Source organism: Peromyscus californicus, unplaced genomic scaffold (assembly GCF_007827085.1).
Source record: "Peromyscus californicus insignis strain IS unplaced genomic scaffold, ASM782708v3 Scaffold_6__1_contigs__length_162567912, whole genome shotgun sequence".
Classification (NCBI taxonomy): domain Eukaryota; kingdom Metazoa; phylum Chordata; class Mammalia; order Rodentia; family Cricetidae; genus Peromyscus; species Peromyscus californicus.
Window position 1 is genome coordinate 11,030,959 of NW_026294584.1, and position 16,937 is coordinate 11,047,895.

The window sequence follows — 16,937 nt, forward strand, 5'->3', positions numbered from 1 at the left end:
CCAGAGCAAAAACAAAATCAGTAACAGCCAGGATAATATGTCTCTGCTACTACAGCCGGCCCTGAGTATTGCAAGATAGCATAAGAAAATGACCTTAAAACAGCTTTTGTGAATATGGTAGAGACCCTTAAAAGAAAATGAATAAATCCCTTACTGAAAACACAAACAAATTTTTGGAAGGAAATGAATAAAACACCGCAAGACCTGAAAGTGGAAATAGAATCATTAAAAACAAAGCAAAACAAACAACAAAACACAAACTGAGAAATCTGGAAACAAAAAATTTAGAAACTCAGAAAGGAACATCAGAGGCAAGCCTCACCAACCCACTATGAAAGAAGAGAATCGCAGGCTTGGAAGACATGATAGAAGAAATGGAGACCCGGAACAAAGAAAATGTTAAAAGTGAAAATATCCTGCTACAAAACACCCATGAACTCTGGGACACTATGAAAAAACCAAATCTAAGAATGATACAAATAGAGGAAAGAGAAGAAACCCAGGGCAAAGGCACAGAAAACATTTTCAAAAAATTTATACAAGATCCAAATTAACAAAATTAGGAATGAAAAGGGGGCTATAACAACAGATAGAAAGGAAATTGTAAGGATATACTTAAAACAGCTGTCCTCCACCAAATTGGAAAACCTATAAGAAATGGATAATTCTTGATACATTCCACTTACTGAAGTTAAATCAAAATCAACAAAACAGACTATAAAGCCAATGAAACAGAAGAAGTAATTAAAGACTCCCTGTCCCCTTCCCCCAAAAAAAGCACAGGGCCAGATAGTTTCAGCAAAGTAGGTGGATATAAAATTAACCCACAAAATGTTTATTAAAGCTTATTCATAATAGCCAGAAACTGGGGACAACATAGATGTCTCTAAGTTCAAGAATGGAGAAAGAAATCATGGTACATTTACACAATGGAGTATTATTCAACTGTTAAAAAAATGACATCATAAAATTTGCAGGCAGTGCTCACTTTGGCAGCACATATACTAAAATTGGAACGATACAGAGAAGATTAGCATGGCCCCTGCGCAAGGATGATACGCAAATTCGTGAAGCATTCCATATTAAAAAATTAAAAAAAAAATTTGCAGGCAAATGAATGCAACTAGAAAATAATTATCCTGGGTGAGGTAACTCAAACTCAGAAACACAAATATGGTATGTACTCACTTATAAGTGGATATTAGCTATTAAGTAAGTGATAATCAAGATACAATCTACAGACCCACAGAGGTTAATTAAAGAAGAGGGCTGAGGTAGGGGGAGGGTACATGCATCTACCTGGGAAGGGGAAATAGAATAGATTTTGGGGACAGATAAGGATGGGAAAAAAAAGGATCAGGTGTGGGGGTTAAAGAGTGCCGGGAGAGCCAGCTGGAGTTGGGTGGCATTTTGGAGGTGGTGTAGAAGCTTAGTGTAGTGGAAACTTCTGGAAATCTATGAGTATGTTCCTAGTCAAGACTCCCAGTAATGGAGCATACTGAGTCTAAGGCTTCCAGTCGTGGAACTGGGCTGCATTTGGTTGAGTTTGTTGTCCAAGGGGGTTATGGTGATCACTAAACAACCTAGCCTGATGCTAGGACAGGGATTTATTCTCTTAAAACTGACAGCAGCGGTCCCATTGCCAAAGACAATATCCACACAACTTATCGTACATACATAGGGTGAGCTGGTGTCTGCTTAGAGCCTTTGTCCCTAAATTCTAGTCTCTTTGGCATGGGAAGGTACTCTATGGGCTATGCAAAGAAAAACCAGGACACCAACCCAGCCACAAAACCCTCAACCTACAATCAGCTTTGCCTGCAAGATGTGCTGGAGCAATGGTGGCACAGAAATTATGGGGGTGGCCAGCCAAGGTATGGTTTAACTTGTGACCCAAGCTCCAAGATGAAGCTCATGCTCTATACTGACTGGATGGCCAAGAACTAGAGATTGTTCATCCCAGAGACCTAGGGGGGAACTAAATACAGATGGAAAAAAATAAATGAAATGATTCCTACTGACGTTCCGCTATACTTATAGATCAATCCTTGTCTAGTAGTCCTCAGAGAGGCTTCCTCCAGCAGCAGATGGGAAGGCAGAGACCCACAGCCAGAGATTATGTGGAGAGAACATCTAAATTGGAAATCTCTATTGGGTCCCTCTCCTAGGAGCTTGGGAACCCTGCAAAGAGGATAAAGAAAGATTGTAGGAGTCAGAGGATTTGGAGGACACCAGGAGAACATGGCCTACTAAATCTACCATGCAGGGTACATATCCATTCACAGAGAGTGAAACATCAAACAAGGTGCCTGCAAGGACCTGTGGTAGGTCTTTTGCGTGTATGTTAGGGCTGTTAGCTTAGTGTTCTTTGTGGGACTGCTAACAGACGAAGCAGGTATGTCTCTGACTCTCTTGGATGCTCTTGGAACTCTTTTTGTCCTTTTAGATTGCCTTGTCCAGGCTCCACATGAGAGGATCTTATTGTCTACCTTGTCTTACTATATTGTGTTTTGGTATCTCTTGGAGGTCTGTTCTTTCCTGAAGAGGAAATGGAGGAGCAAGTAGATCTGGGGATAAAGAGATGTGGGCAGAAGCTGTGAGGAGCCTGGTGGGGCTGTAGTCAGTTGAGATGTATTGTATGTGAGAAGAATCTATTTTCATTAAAAGTGAATAAAAATAAGCAAATATAACAACAACAGAACAACAATTAGACTGAGGGAGAAATCAGGGAAATAATACCTTTCATAGTAGCTTCAAATAATATAAAATACCATAGGGAAACTCTAACCAAGCAAGTGAAAGACTTCTAGAATTAAAAATTTAAAGGATTGAAGAAAGAAAATGAAGATGATATCATAAGATGGAAAGATGCCCCATGTTCATTGATTGGTAGGATTAATACAGTAACAATGGCCATCATAACAAAAAGAAATTTAGAGATTCAATGCAATCCCCATCAAAATTCCAGCACAAATCTTCTCAGCTCTTGGAAGGACAATTATCAGTTTCAATCCAGGATAGTTAAACCAATCTTGAACAATAAAAGAACTATTGTAGTTATCACAATTCCCAATTTAAAGTTGTACTACAATGTTATAGTAATAAAAACAGCATGGCATTGGCATGTAAACAAACAGGTTGAGCAATGGAATCAAGTTGAAGAGACAGACATATCAAGAGACCTACAGACATCTGATTTTTTGATAAAGAATCCAGAAATACACAATGTAAAAAAAAAAAGACAGCATCTGCAGTAAATAGTGGACATCAAACTGAATGTCTTCATGTAGAAGAATGAAAACAGATTCATATTTATCACCTACACAAAACTCAAGTCCAAGTAGATCAAAGACCTCAACATAAAATGAGATACAATGAACCTAGTAGAAGAGAAACTGGGGAATAGCCTTGAACACATTTGCCCAGGAAAAGATTTTCTTAATTGTGCACCATTAGCACAGGCACTAAGATCAATGGTTAATAAATGGGACTTCATGAAACTGAGAGATTAATGCATAGCAAAGGACATTGTCATTAGGACAAAGTGCCAGCCTACAGAATGGGAAAAGATATTTATCAAATACATATCTGATAGAGGGCTAGTATACAAAATATATAAAGAATTCAAGAAGCCAGTTACAAAGAAAATAACCCACTTTAAAAAATGAGGTACAGATCTACACAGAGAATTCACAATATAGGAAACTCAAGTGTCTGAGAAACAGTTAAAAAAGTGTTCAACACCCTTAGCCATCAGAGAAATGCAAATCAGAACTACTTTGAGATTTCATCTTACACCTGTCGGAATGGCTTAGATCAATAACTCAAGTGACAGCTCATACTGGCAAAGGTGTGGAGTAAGGGGAAAACTCACTCATTGCTGTTGGAAGTACAAACTTGTACAGTCACTGTGTAAATCAGTATGGTGGTTTCTCAGGAAGATGCGAATCAATTTACCTCAAGATCCAGCTATGCCACTCTCGTGCATATGCCAAAGGACACTTTAACCTACCACAGAGACACTTGCTCAACCATGTTCATTGCTGCTCTATTTATAATAGCCAGAAATTGGGAACAATATAGATGTTTCTTAACAGAAGACTGGATAAAGAAAATGGAGTACATTTACACAATTGAGCATTAATTAGCTGTTAAAAATGAAATCATGAAATTTGCAGGTAAATGGATGGAACTAGAAAAAAACATCTTGATGTATCCCAGATCCAGAAAGATAACTATGGTATGTATTCATTTATTTATTTATTTAGCTTTTAAGTTGATATCTAAGCTACAATCTGTAGAAGCACAGAGAATAGGTATAGAGTAATGATCCGAGGTGGGAAGGACGTATTGATCTCATTTGGAAGGAATATAGAATAGATAATTATAGCCAGAGGGGGAGGCTGGAATGTGAGGATCAAGTGGGGAGTGGGAGGGAAGAAGGAGATGAGGAGGGGAACATGGGGAGAGATAGCTGAAATTAAGGGCATTTGAAAGGTAGTATGGAAATGTAATACTGTAGAAACTGTTACAATATTGTCAAATAATGGGGAAGACAGGGTCCCAGCTGGCAAGTGGTCATCTCTTGTCACCAAATGAAACTTCTATTATTGGAATTAGGTTACATTTAATTGAGTTGCTGACTGAAGGTTTCCCATGGGAATCCCCAGTCAACACAGCCTGTTTTAAAGACTACAGATTGCTCTTCACAAACTGACAACAAGGCTCTGTTGCTGAAGACAACACCTAAACAACTCACTGAGCATGGAGATGTTGAGCTGCTGCCTACATTGATACTTACTCCCTACGTTCTGGTGTCATTGGTACAGGAAGGCCCTTTGGAGTCTACCAGAAGAGGAAAGTAAATACCAGCCCTGCCACCTTTGATCTACAATGGTGTCCTGCCTGCAATTTATGCTAGTCCAAGTGGGCACAAAGCTTGGGGGAGTAACCAACCAACAACTGATTGACTGAAGGCCCGCCTCACAAGATGGAACTTACAACAGACATTGATTGTGTGACCAAGAGCCCGAGACTAGATAGCCCTAAGATTCAGGAGAAATTAAAATACTTCTGTTCTAAAAATAAATATATTAATTAAATAATTAATCTATCAGTAAAATGACTCCTAATGAGATGTATGTGCCTTGTTCAGCCACCATTAGAGAACCTTCCTCCTACACCTGATGGGAACAAAAACAGAGACTCACAGCCAGACATTATGCAGCAAGTGAGAGATCTTAGAACACTCAGTCCTATATGGGAAGTCTGCATATAATCCCTCCTTCAGTTCTTAGGAAACCCTGTAGAAAAGGTATCCTTCATGTAAAATTATGGTTTTCAGTTTTGTGTTTTTATGCTACTCCTGAGTGTGTGGATGAGTCGGGTCTCTGTTTCTTGTGCCTTCTCTTGGGTGTTTTGCCTTCTGTTTCTTTTGTCCAATTCCAAAGTGTTAGTTTTAGTTTTATTTTATTATTATCCCCTGGAAGCCTTCTTCTTTTCTAATGAGTGATGGAAAGGGAGAGGATTTGGTTGGGAGAGGAGGGGAGGAAGAAGTGGGAGGAGTAGAGAAAAATAAAAACTCTTATGAATAATTTTGTCCTTATTGATAAACCAAGGAATAGTTAGAAGTAGGTATAACTTCAACAAGTTTCAAAAAAAATACAATACTAAATATCAGCATACATTTGACACATTTTACTACTTTAAATTTCTCATTTTTTTTTTCTGGTTTTTCAAGACAGGGTTTCTCTGTGTAGCTTTGCGCCTTTCCTGGAACTCGCTTTGGAGACCAGGCTGGCCTTGAACTCACAGAGATCTGCCTGCCTCTGCCTCCTGAGTGCTGGGATTAAAGGCGTGCGCCACCACCGCCCGGCTAAATTTTGCATTTTTAAAATCAAGTAGTCAATAGACCACTTGGGGGAAAGCTGCTGAAACGTGGTGGGTTCAAAATCTTGTGTATAACCTGAAACTGGAGCAAGTGAGGTCAAAATTATCCAAGGAATCATGGAAAAATGAGCCTTATGTAACAGTCTATAAAGTTTTACACATCCTCGTATGATTCAAGATGTGACCTAGGTTCTTTCTCAAAGTGATTGTCTTAAAATTGTGTCTTTTTAAAAATGAGATTATTTAAATTTGTAAATGAAAGAAAGTAGAAAAAAGAGATGAAACAGAGCACAAGCAAAAGCGAAGAAACACCTATGGACACTGTCCACACACTGGAACAGCCCTTTACTTAGGTAGTAATGATCGTTATTATGAACATTATTAACTATTTAATTTTTCCACTAGTATTCCAAGTATGGTTGTGGAGTTCACAATTACTAAAGATACTAGACCCTACAAAAATTTGACTGAAATCTTAGTGTCTATTTTGTTAAACTTCTCTAACTGGTTAGAAAATAAGAAGCTACTGAAACTATGTTCAAGTAAAATGAAATCTTTGCATAAGTTTTCATTTTCATTCATGCCAATATCCAAGAGAAAATTAAAGTGACCCCATTACTGAAGGAATAGGAAAGAAATCTCTTACACGCCTACTGGCAGCTGTTAACCAAATCACAAACTTACCATCACAAAAAATAGAAAAATAATTATCAAATACCATAATTGTCTTAATTTTTATTACTCTCATTTTTTGAGAGCAATTGGTCCTTGGTCATTGATGAAATTGAATTTTTTTCATTTATTGTATAGGTGATAAAAAAAGGTTTTGTTTTTTAGATTGAATTCTGTCATTCTATAAAGGGACTTTAAAACAAAAAATTATTTGTGTTAATATCAGACATCTAATTATAAATTAAAATTATAAAGAAAATCATAAAGTAAAGTTAAAATGGAAAAAAATCCATAATGAATGAAAACAATGTTAAGATTTTTAGATAACTTTTAATTTGGTTCATACTTGAAATTCATGGGATTAAATCATCTCATTCACCTATGAAGAAGGAGACCCTTCGTTAAATCCTGCCTGTCATGCCCCAAACTCCTCCCTGTAGCCCCTGGGTCAGTTGTGCAAATCGATACCCTAGTAGGAAGAAAATTAATGAGAATTCAAATTCTCTGGGGAACGTAGTCCTTTAAGAGTACTTGCTATTCTTTCAGAGGACCTGGCTTGAATTCTCAGGACTCAGTTCCCAGCACCCACAAGAAGATGCTCGTAATTGCCTGTAAGTCCAGTTCTAGGTCATCTGACATACTCTGCTAGATTTCAGGGTCACAGGCATGCTCACAATAACATATACATATGTAGGAACTCACTCATACACATAAAATAAAAGTGTAGGAATCTTTTAAAACTTCCATTTAAGTGATCCAATTAAAGCAGTTCATTTAAATTGACATTTGTTTTTACTTTGTAAATTTTCTGCTTGGTATATAGGATCATGTCAGGATTACTTTTTTCTCTGCAGTCCAATAATGTCTACGTGTACCTCTCTGACAGTAGTTCTACATGCAGTTTTATTCACTTCTTTCTATGACACATGGATCAAGGAATGTCAGTTAGTACTCAATCACCGATAACACACTCAATGGCAGATAATAAAAACGTGTAAGAACCTGCCTGTCAATGCTGTCAGGTTTTGTATACAGCAGTTCTCCAGAAAAGGGCAAAGGAGTAAGGCAGAGCCAGCTAAGTTATCAGCACAGCACTGGAATTTGTCTATTCAGTTTACTTTAACTCAAGAATTGAATTCATAACAAAAACGTTTAAAATTAAATGTTGACAATGTTGTATTTCATAATTTCTAAAATAGTAGCCCCACAACCTGCACATATTATGCAAGCAGTAAATATTTATTGTTTTGACTTGAATGATTTTGAGTGAAAAAGCCTAACAATTCCGTATAAATAAAAAAAGAGTTCTGTTTTAGAAATGAATACTCTTCTTCCTCCCAGCTAAGAGGCCTTGTGGAGAGCTTAGGGTGTCACATCTGTTCAGTAATGACCTCACTTCGTGCCAGTTTGTTCCTTCTCTGCTCTTCCTATCTTAGAACTTTTACATTTCCATTCCCAGGAGGGAATGCTTTGCTCTGATTGGTAGGGAGATGTGGAAGGAAGGCTTACAGCCCATGGCCACAGCTGATTGTATCTTCTGGAATTGTGGTTATGAAATTGGAAGCTACCTTCATGAAGCAGAAAGCCTCAAGGTAATTGCCATGTGCTGCAAGCCTTCCTGCTTTTTGGAAAACAGAAATAAACAGTTCATTTTCCTAAGCACTTACTGTATTTACCAATGCTGTGCATGGGGTATATTTTGCCAGTTGACATTACTTTAGTAAGTTATTATTATATGGTCAACACCTGCCCCATAAATATAGAATAGAGAAGTTATATTATATTTGTGCTTGGTGAAATGAAGTGCTACCCAAACTATGATGTGGTAAAGACCTTTTGTGTTCTCTGTATTTATGGATGCTACATACCACTTAACATATACCAAATTTGGGAAGCAAACAAGTTTGACTCAAAGTTCAACTTTATATGATCTCTGTGACCGGAGATGGGTCATTCAGCTTTTAATGTATAGTTTCAAATAAACTGGAATTCTAAATATGTTTACATTTCTTATGGTTTTTGCTAGCTAGCTAAATAGGTATAGTGAATAAAAGGCAAATTCTAGTATTAAATCAATGTTTACTCTTTACAGCATAAGAAACTATCAGAAGTTCATTTCAAGATTAATAATTATTTAAAGAAATATGGTTGGAAATGTCTGAAGTTTCTATTTCTCTAAAGCAGCATGATGTAATGGTGAAACACGCAGGAAGGCAGAGATGCCTGCATTTGTATTTCTCTTATTCAGTAAAGCTGGCTGTTTTACATTTAACTCACTGCAGCTCCCTGAATCCAACTCCTTTATTTGAAAACATAAACTCTATGATGTCCAATTGTCTATAGTGTTCCCAGGTAATTTATGAGAAAAGCCAGACACAAATGTAAACATATTTATAATTCCATATATATACATATATATACATATATATGCACATACAGATGTATATTTATATATACACACAGATTGCAGTTACGTTTTCAGTAAAACATTTTAAAACCTAATTATTTTAATACAATAGTTACTAATCTTTGTCCTTTTGTGATTTTGGAATTATTATTTTCCATTATTATTATAATGGAAAAGAAATTATTCTCATCATTATTAACAGCAAAGTCATCAATAAATTACTTCTGTGTCCACCTGAAGCAGGATTGTTTGGCTCATGAAATGTAAGATGAATACAACAGCATGGCTTTATCCCTCAAGTAAGTTGTCACTGATATGAAGAAGAATTTGGCAGGGTCATCTGGAAAAAATTACATAATGAAAATGGGGTATCAAATCTTTTTAATTAGCCAGGTGGTGGTGGCACATGCCTTTAATTCTAGCACTCAAGAGATGGAGGTAGGCAGATCTCTATGAGTTCTCCTCCATCCTGGTCTACAGAGCAAATTCCAGCGCAGCCAGGGCTACAAAGGAAACCCTGTCTCAAAACAAACAAAGAAATAAACAAAAAAATCTTTTAAATTAAATTAACAGCATTTTCTTCATTTTCTTTCAGTGAAGACTTTGAAGCTACAGAAATGAATTATATATAACTACCCACATACATATGATAAAGGGAATACAGTTATTCTAATATTTATTCTTTGTTGCCATATTTCAAAGAAGTCAAACCAATCTAGTGTTCAATAATTAGAGAGATGCCAAAGGCTCTGTTTTCCTTAGCACAAAGGAAATAATGTCATTGGATGGAAGCATGGTGAACGCTTGTCCAGTGGAGGAAACTGAGATTTATGAATGGGCAGATAACACAGCAGATGACCCTTTAAAGAACCCTCTTTGCAATGAGAAATATGGACAGATTACTCTGCCTGTGAATTAAATATTCATTATACACCTGTTTCTTTCATTTAAGAGTATAATGTGCCATTGTAGACTTTGCTGTGAAGGACATCTTAGTCCACAAATACTAGCACACTTGTGCAAGTATGTCTAGAGCCAATTATCCTGGAAGTAGAACAACCAAACCTCTGCAAACAAAAATATTTATAATTTTAAGTTAACTTTATTGTAAAAATTTGGAAATAAAAGTCAACACTCACCAAATATTATTCAGATTCAACTTATTGTATATATATAATATATATATAATATATATATATATATTCAAACAATACATTGTTTTTTGAACCTATACTTTACACCTCTTTAGTGAATTTCTTTTCTGAATTTGCTAACAAGGAAAACTATAACTAGTCTTCAACTCTCTCAGAGACCCAAGAAAGAAATATTTACTGAAAAAGCAGGAAGTACAAACAAGAAACTTCTAAAAAATGTGAGAAATGACAGAAACAACTGCCCATCTGGACAGTCACCCAAGGTACCTCTGTAACATTGGGGCATCCATCTTCAGCCTATAGGCTTAGCATATCTGACAGGCTTTTCTGTGAAGCAGGATATTCTGAAGGACCTTCCTACCTTGTCTTAGCAAGGTGCAAAAGTCCTTTCTTTTGTGTCCTGCTTGTGCATTTTGGACAGCATACTGTCAGCAGTTGATTCAAGGGCATTTTCTTGCCCAGTGGCTAACTTTTGCCACAAAGAAAGTAAATTCCATATGGAGTTTCTTCAGTGCCCATCGTCTTCTCAGAAGTAGATTGGTGCTGCCAGGAGTAGACATGTCTCATTGTCATAACAAAATGAATCTATGTTATTAAAACATCTTAAATGCCACATTCTCTAGATCTCTGAAGTGTTTGAAGATGATCTGTTTATCTAAAATATATTTCTGTTTGACCTTGAAAACATGCCTAATATGACTACAAGTTTGGTTGTAACTACTAACTTGCATTTTTTTATATGCTAATTAGTTGATGATAGTAACATTCAAGGACTAGAAAGTTGCATTACATTGTTAAATGAACTGTATAGGTACAATACCTTGAACAAGATTAAAAATGTATGTACAGTATGTTCCAACAAAAATAATCTCAAATTTGTTATCTATACAAAATTTGTATACAATACACAAAAATCTATTCTAATGTAAAATATTTAAAACTAGTAGTTGCTTTTTAAAAGTAGATTCAATAATTTACCCTTTTATCTTAATATATCTATAGTCTCCCTTTTTTCTTTTCAGAGTACATGCAATAATCTACACTTTTATCATATTACTTCTATATCTTTTCTTTCAAAGTAGACTCAATAATCTAACCTTTTATCCTATCATTTCTATATAATACATTTCTATATCATATTGCCCTCTCTTCTTTTAGAAAGAGATTGACTTGACGAATAACAAATTTTAACCAACCCCTAAGCAAAGACAAACATTTTAATCCATTTTTTGGGAATGTGGGTGGTTTTGTAGGCTACTTCCTGCTGTTTGGGGGCCCTGGTAGACTTATGGGGATATAAAGACAACTTAGGATTATGGTCAAGTCCTGATTGGAGTAGTCTGTGAGGCTGTTATTATCTCAGCTAGCCATCTTGCTATTGACCTGAGCAGTTTGTAGTCCAAAGCCGATTTTTGGGTGGTGTTTGTCAGCTTAATGGCAATTTTTTTGTCCTGATAGAATTGTCATTGCGGGGTCCCATCATCATTTTGGAGACGTCAAAGTCACTGTTAGGTGTGGTCATGATTCACTACAGAAAATCTTTTTCATGGGACATTTTTTTCTGGATGATTTATCCTTTTTCTTCAGATGTCTCATTTTTCCAGTGTTCTTCAAATTCCTGAGCCTTCATTCTCCTGAAAGACAAAAACAAAACCATTCTCCAACCCTAACTGTGGGGAGGTTCTAAATCTAATCTTTAACAATTTTGATTTATAATTTCTCCTTAAACTTTTGTTTTATTTTCCAAAACTGTTCTATCATCCAGAGCAGTATGATTTTTTACAATAGGCACTAGGTTCTTTAATTGCTCTGGGAAGGAGTTTCTTCCACAACAACAGGAAAGGACTGAACAGAATTTGACATGGGTGCCTGCAAGAAGTCTCTCAGGGTATTTCCTGATGGCCAAAGCAAGGGATTACCTTTTCTGTCCCTTGTTGATCTACATTTGTTATTCCAATGTCTGCCTTTGATACATCTTTTGCATTAATCCAGAAGGGAGGCTCATTCTACTGGGATTATTCCTAGGAAAAACATTGTTTCTAGGAAATCCCTGTATACAATTCCTTTCTAGATGACCTTGTTTACCACAATTGAAACATTTGACATTTTGATTTTTCTTCAAGCCTCTAGAAATCACCTCTCCTGTCCAAGCATCATCATGGTCATGAGATTCAATATTCATTATATCTCAGATCCAGTCCTCCAAGGATGCTGATCTTGCCTTTAATCACCTAATTAGTCTTTTGTAGTGTGCATTAGCATTTTCAAAAACCAAAGATTCAATTATTATCTGCCTCACTTCTGAATTTGATATGATTCTATTTACTGCTGACATTAATCTTCATGAAAAAATCAGAGAAGGTTTCTTTTGGACCCTGTATACCTTTAGTAAATGACTCAATTTTCTTTCCTACTTCTTCAATTCTGTTCCTAGCATCTAAGGCTGCCATTTGGCATAAAGCTAGGGAGGGGTCATCATATAAAGATTGTCTTTGTATATCAGCATAATCGCCTTCTCCAAAGAGTTGATCTTGGTAAATTTAAGTACCTCTAGCACTACTCCATTGTTCAATGGTCTTAGCCTCATCTTTCCACTAGGTCCTCCATTGTAATTGGGGACCAGCCTCTAAGACTGCTGTAACCAAATCTTTCCAGTCTTGATGGATAATTCTATTACAACTTGGCCATGAGTTTAACATCTGCTTCACAAAAGATGAATGGATGCCATATGAGACTACTGCTTCTTTGAATCTCCTCAAATCTAACATTTGCACAGGAGTCCAGTCAACTCTTACATAGCCTTAAGGATATCTATCACTGGGTGGTTCCTGTAAGATTATTGAATAGATTAAGGTTGGCTGTTTGAAAGCCTTAGGTTATTTCTCTGTAAACTTATAATGCAATGTTGAGATTGGTTCTCCTTTAAAGTCTCCTGTCTGGGTCTGAATATCTCTATGATCTGTTTTAACAAGTTTTTCTAAAACTTTTGTCTTGGCACTCATATTAAGCAACTTTTTTAATGATAAAACAAAAATGATCAAACAAATAATATTTATAATTGACATTACATCTGCCCCATCAATATTAATTATCCTCTCATTTAATTGTTCCATTTTCAGACCATTTAATGTATAGTCAAATTAAGACCAAACGTCTTCCATTGTAAAAATGTTTTTTTTGTTTTGTTTTGTTTTGTTTTTTGTTTGTTTGTTTGTTTTTTCAAGACAAGGTTTCTCTGTGTAGTTTTGGTGCCTGTCCTGGATTTCACTCTATAGACCAGGCTGGCCTCAAACTCACAGTTAACCTGCCTGGCTCTGCCTCCCAAGTCCTGGGATTAAAGGTGTGCACCATTACCACCCAGCCATATTTCACATTTTTTAATTTGGGAAAAAAAATCTTTCTTTTAACTAACTCCTCCCTGTAAGAAATCCCAGTTGACTAACCAAATCTACTGACAGTGACGATTCAGATGATGGTGTGGCAGCAGCCCAAGGAGGGGGAACCAGAGGAAGTCAAAACTCACCAGGAGAGGAAAGAAGTGAAAGATCCAGCCAAGCATAGGGGAATCTGTTTTTGGAACCCAAAAGCCTACAGAGTTTGCTGCAGAGAGGCTGCAACAAAAATGGCAGGGTAGGAATTCCAGCCCAGGCAGGGTGGAAATTTCAGCTGTGTGTAGCTCCAGCCTGAGCCTGTGGCTTTTTCATGAATTCGTGCTCCAAAAGTTGGATGCTAGATGTTGCTTGAATTCCTAAAATGGTCTTTCAATAAAAAACCCAGAGCCAGATATTGGAGTAAATGCTAAAAGATCAGAGAGACAAAGGAACAAGCCACTGTCACATCTCACCTCACCAATTGCACAAATCCTCTGTTTGAATGTCTCTGAGTTCTCAGCCGAAAGGGATCCTCTTAACCAAAAGGCTGCAGCTGAAAGAGCCTAGCCAAAAGGCCTCTAGCCTAAAGGGCTTCCTCAGTTAAAAAGCCTTTAGTTCCTGTCTCCTCACACCTTATATATCTTCCTTTGCCCAGCCATTAAAGGCGTGTGAGCTTCTCAAGTACTGAGATTAAATGTGTGTGCTACCACTGCCTCGCCTCTATGTTTAATCTAGTTGTTCTATTCTCTGATCTTCAGGCAAATTTTATTAGGATACACAATATATCAGCACACCAGACTGGTGCACATGGTTTTTGCGGGTACCCATAGTACTTGTTAGGCTGTGTGTACAAGTACCTGCATGACTGGGGACGGGGTGGGGCAAAGTCAAGATCATATGACTTCTTCATTTGTTTTCTGCTTTATTTCTTGGTCACAAGGTCTCTCATTGAACCTGGGGTTCCAAGTTTTTGCTCTACTGGCTGACCAGTAATTCCCAGGAACTTATATATTCCTATTCAGTGATGGAGTTACAGGTGTGTGCTACTCCATCCTGCTTTTTATACGGGTTCTGGTGGATCCAGTATATATTCCAGTTATGTAGATACCAGGTTTTGGTTTCTCATTTCTCCTTGGTAGACATGTAGTTTGATCCATATTTAGCTATTTTATTTTAGCTAGTTTATATGTGATATGCAAAATGTATATACCATATGGCTGTTATATTAAATGGTTGGATATTTGTGATATATAATTGAAATCATATGGAAATATATTAATTTACTACCAGAAGGACATAATATCTCATAACTTATAATCATTCTTATGGTTTAAAATATCTAAATTGCATTTTAAATAAACTTATACACACATGTATCAAAGTATAATTAGGTAAGTTACAATAGTATTCTGCTATCTTTTCAATGTAAAATTCTGCTGGATTTATGTTTGTGTAAGTAAATAAAACTTTACCTCATTCGCTTAGTCTGTTTCTTAAATAACATGATTAATCAATATTATATACCCTAGTTACATTTATGTCTGATATTTATTTTTGAGCAATTTCATTGTGTATTAAGAAAAATACATATGTCACAAATGTGCTCTTGAAGATTAAACTTCCTCAGTTGACTTAGTTATGTAGCTGGAAGTTTTCCTGTGTCCCACCTGGCCTGCAGTCAGGACAAATCTTTCTCACCCACCAGTCCCACAGCTGTGTGGACACAAATAAACACACACAGGATTATATTATTTGTTATGACTGCTTGGCTATTTGCTCAGGTTATTACTGACTAGCTCTTACACTTAAATTAACCCATAATTCTTATCTATGTTTAGCCACGTGGCTTGGTTGGTACCTTTTCACAGTTCTGCCTTTACATCTGGCTTCCTCTGTGTCTGGCTGGTGACTCCTGACTCAGCCTTCCTCTTCCCAGAATTCTCCTTGTCTGCCTGCTCTACCTATACTTCCTGCCTGGCTACTGGCCAATCAGTGCTTTATTTATCAACCAATCAGAGCAACACACATTCACAGCATACAAAAACATCCCATAGCACAGTTAGGGTTTCTATTGCTGTGAAGAGACAATGACCATGGCAATTCTTATAAAGGAAAACATTTGATTGGGGTTGCTTGCTTACAGTTCAGAGGTCAGTTCATTATCATCATGGTGGAGAGCACAGTAATGTGAAGGCAGACATGGTGCTGGCTACATCTTGATCAGAAAGCAACAGGAAGTGAACTGTCACACTGGGAGGTTTCTTGAGCATAGGAGACCTCAAAGCCAGCCCCCACAGTGACAAACTTCCTCCAACAAGGCCATACCTACAACAACAAGGCCACCTCCTAATAGTACCACTCTCTATGAGCTTATGGGGGCCAATTATATTCAAACGACCACACCAGCTACAAAATATTAGACTAATTGTAGTACCAGAACTCTTCCAATAACTGTCATGCCCTTTGACTCCTGAAAACTAAAATAATAGCCATTAGCTGATGTACAGGGACATGCCACAATTTTACAGTTTTCTGATGAAAAGAGAGATTGCAAGGACAAAGTATGGATTAAAGAACCACAATTTGTCTAAACTTTTCATTTATTACAATTATAAAGAATTGTTCAACTCAAAGATGACTGAAGTTTCAAGATAGTTGGATTGTTAGTGAGTTCCATGTGTGGAAATAATCTGCCTGGTATTCCCCCAAGGCCTTTAAGACCATGGCTCAGTCCAGCATGAGCTACTGCTTGTGCTAAAGTTGCAAAGTCTTGTTCAAAGGAACATCATCCTCCTTGGTATCCTTGTTGGGATGATGATGAAAAATAAATGGATGACTCATATAAATATGTATATAGCACTAAGAGAGAAGAGAATTCATCAATTCTTTACATTTTTAAAATTGGAATATTTAACTTTGTCTGTGTAAGATGGGAATTATTATATTTATAATTAGAATTTGGCCTTAATGCTGTGAGGAGCCACATCTGGACTTAATTAAGACACATGTGTTTTAGCTGGAGACACTGGACTTAGAACAGGACAGCTTAACAGTGTGTCTTAGGGTTGTGCACATAAGGGAGAGGATGAGTACATTTTTATTGCTGCACCATATTGAATATATTAACACTAATTGTAGCTTTGGTTGAAACCATGTCTCTTCTGTTGCACATGGTTATGGTGGAACAGTGTCATTCCTACCTTCCTGCAGCAGAGGAGTATATGATCAAAGTCAGACTTTACTATGTTGTCCATCGATTTAATGACTATCATTGTCTCAATCATGTCAACACACATGCTTCCTGACATGTAACCTGGACATGTTCGAGGGAAGAATGACACATTCATATGAACACATTTATTTTGCTCTAACAGTCTAGAGCCTTGATTGACTTATTACTCTCTCTCCCTATATGGAGACACTTTACCTGCAATAAAACCAGAT

General features: G+C 36.8%; 1 non-coding gene across 1 annotated transcript; it reads left to right on the top strand.

The window, feature by feature from the left end:
• The first annotated feature begins 980 nt into the window (after window positions 1-980).
• Window positions 981-1,087, top strand: LOC128100264 (U6 spliceosomal RNA). The gene has a single exon (XR_008214765.1). It is a non-coding gene; the product is annotated as a U6 spliceosomal RNA (small nuclear RNA).
• Window positions 1,088-16,937: the final 15,850 nt, after the last annotated feature.